Genomic DNA, 3,267 nt, shown 5'->3' on the forward strand with positions numbered 1-3,267 from the left:
CACGCCGCACCACCACCTCCCTCCCCCGTGACGCCATCCTACTTCCCTCCCACCGTGCCACGCGCCCGCCACCATGGAGAGCGCCGGCGGCTGATCTACCAAGGCCGGCTTCCCCAAACCACTGCCGTCGCCTGATGACCTCCTTTAGCGCTTCGATGGTCGGATCCATAGCACCCTGCGCCGGTAACCTCGTTCTACACTGTGGTTGCCGGATCCAGAGCCCTCCCCTGCCCCGTTGACCTCCTTCTGCCCCGACGTGGCTGGATCAAGCGGACCTCCAGCTGCCGCCAGATGCAGGCGCCCCGGCCGCCGCACCTTTGCCCCCAGGGGGCTCCTGCCCCCTACCTCGTCTGCCCACTAGGTTCTCTGCCGCGGGCCACCATCCCCATGGCAGGCCAGAGAGGAGGATGAGGGTGCTCCACCACACACGGGTGGGGGCACGCGCGGGGCACAAAGGACGGCGAGCGGCACCGGCGCACTAGAAGGACAAGGAGGTGCTGCACCTCGCATCTCCGGCCAGATCCCATCGCCGGTAAGACAAAATCCCACTCCTACTCCCCTCCCACCCCCTGCCCCCTTTCTCCACCTCACGCTTGCAGTCCATTAGGCGTGCACTGCAGTTCCTTTTTATTTTGTTTTTTACAAAGAAATTGTTTTTGTGCAGATGGGATCGGGCGTCGCTGGCGTGCAACTTCCATTTGATGTGCTCGCGATTCAGAGCACTGGCGCCTCATGCTGCTCGCAGGGTCTCACCGACGAAGGCTCGCGTTATGCAGTTCTCTTGCGCATCCGTTGCGGCTTCAGTGCTCGTGATGCTCACTGGTGCCTTATCCCTATGTACTTTTTTCCATGGATCTCTCTGTAGGGTGAGAGTGCTTCATGTAGTTCGATATCCGTAGTCGTGCAGTGCAGCAAAATAGGGCGCGTGCGGGCAAAGTAGTGCGGCATCGGTAGCCGAACAAATCAGCTTAACACAAGGCGGTTCGCTGGACTCATTCATGTTTGTCCCAGCAGTGCAGTTGACTTGCAGCAGTGCGGGGTGTCTCTTGCAGCTCGGTTGGGTCCTCGGTGCAGTAGGCGAGCACGTGAGAGGACAATGCACATCTAGTTGGATTCCGGCCGTGCGATGCTGCAGTACAGATGTGTGTGGCATGCATTTTTCTGCATTTTGCTTGGTGTGGACGTGCAGCTCGAAGGCGCGCGTGTTGCGGTTCAGTGCTCGTGCAGGTGCAGCTCGTCATCGCGGGTGCACTGCAGTACGGGTGAGTCATCAGTGCAGTGTGGCTGGGCGTACTGTTGCAGTTATTTATTGTTGATTTTCCTGATTTACAAAGACGTTGTAAGAAAAAAATTCAAAACTCACTCGACTAAAATCAACACTTGAAGTGTGTTTGGTCCTCGAATGTGGTTCACTTTCGAGAGTGATGCTGTTCACTTATGCCTAACATGAAATTGTGAAAAATTTAGCGAAACAACAAAAAAGTAAAGCGGTGCACTTCGATATATGATGTGGTTCACTTGCCCTAGTCTCAGCGGGCCACTCTCATTCATAAAAAAAGTTAAAAAAAACAACAAAACTCCTATGAGAAAAATAACGCCCGACAAAAAAAAATATGCAGCTCGCTTGCCCGTCCGATGCAGTGCGGTTTTCATTCTGAAGCAGTGCGGTCGGACGTGTGATGTTGTTCATCCCGTAAGTGCAAAAAATTATTACGGACGCGGAAAAAAGTAATGCGGTTCACTTCTTGATAATGTTGTGGTTCATTTACACCCGATGTGAAGTGCACTCTACTTTCTCGTCCTTGAAAAAAATTATGTTTGAATAAAAGAAACCATGCACTTCTCTTACCCATCGGATGCAGTGCGGCTTTTCGTCCGATGCAGTGCGGTTTTCAGCCAGATGAAGTACCCACGTCGATTTGGGTGTCGCGAAAAACAGTGTCCGCATTTCGGTAAATTTAAAACTGCTCTCAAACCGTAAGGAATTAGAGAGAGTGTTCTACATGAAAAAGTTGTGTCTCGTCGATATCTTTCCAACAACATATCACTTGAATCATTTCGACAACCGGTTTGTAAAAATTTCCTGAAAAACGGCCGCTGCCACTCGTTGTCCGCCGCACGATTTTCAAAATTAACTTAAAACCGTAAGGAATCTCAAAACCATTTCAACATAACAAAGTTGCGCCTCGTCCATAGCTTTTCAACGGCGTATCATATGTCTCGTTTCGACAAACGGTTAGAAAACTGGAGCAAAAACAGTACCGAAAATTTCAAACATTTTGAAAAACAGAGTTCCGTGATTTAGTAAATTTGAAACTGCTCTTAAACCGTAATGAATTAGAGAAATATTTATATATGAAAAAGATGCGCCTCGATGATATCTATCCAACGGCGTATCATTTGCTTCATTCCAACAAGCGGTTTAGAAAAAAACACGAAAAAACACTCGCTGCCACTCGTCATCCGCCGCACTATTTTCAAAACTGCTCTTAAACCGTGTGGAATCTCGAAAATTGTTCAACATGTCAAAGTTGCGCATAATCCATAGCTTTTCAATGGTATATTACACGCCTCATTCCGATAAATGCTTAAAAAATTAGAGCGAAAACAGTACCGAAAAAATAACGCGTGCAGTTTTTTCCGACGAGAAGTTCAGTATATATATATATATATATATAAGAATAATGCAAAAAATAGATAAAAGCTATGCACTGTTTATTAAAGAGGGCTGCGATCAAAGCAGAACGATACAAATAATGCGATAAGCAAAAGGTTGGACTATGTAACATGTCTGTTCCAGGGGCAAGCTGCGGAATAGTATGCGAAACAGGTATACTGCTTGTGATAGAGACCACCTGGGAGTTCCGTAATGCGGCGTGGCTTGTCTGCTTCCCTGGTTCTTCCATCGTTTGTGCGGCAATTGAACTGCCGAACAGGCTTTCTGAAGAGTGGAGTCCTGAAATTAAAAAAAAAAGTTAAAAAATCGGCAACCCCTGGTGCGGTTTAAGCCGTGTTTCGGGCATGCCGTGATGGTGCCCCTCCCCCTGTACCCATGGTATTTCTAGAGCGTAGTTATGTACGCGAAGTACTGGTGTCACATTTTTATGAGGGCTGGGGTTGGGGCCGCATTGCTACGCCTGCTCGGATCGTGCCAGGCGGTCTTGTTGTAGGTTACTCCGGGCGCGCTTGATGGTGTCCGGTCGTTTAATGGCCGGACTGGAGAACTGCCTGGAGAGGCTGCTTTGTACTTCCACTGCAAGGGCCGCC

General features: G+C 49.3%; 1 long non-coding RNA gene across 1 annotated transcript; it reads left to right on the plus strand.

Annotated features, from left to right (window-relative positions):
• The first annotated feature begins 6 nt into the window (after positions 1 to 6).
• LOC119288729 lies at positions 7 to 995 on the plus strand. The gene is made up of 2 exons (XR_005141263.1): positions 7 to 532; positions 665 to 995. It is a non-coding gene; the product is annotated as an uncharacterized LOC119288729 (long non-coding RNA).
• The last annotated feature ends 2,272 nt before the right edge of the window (positions 996 to 3,267 follow it).

This window comes from Triticum dicoccoides, chromosome 4A (genome assembly GCF_002162155.2).
Source record: "Triticum dicoccoides isolate Atlit2015 ecotype Zavitan chromosome 4A, WEW_v2.0, whole genome shotgun sequence".
Lineage (NCBI taxonomy): Eukaryota > Viridiplantae > Streptophyta > Magnoliopsida > Poales > Poaceae > Triticum > Triticum dicoccoides.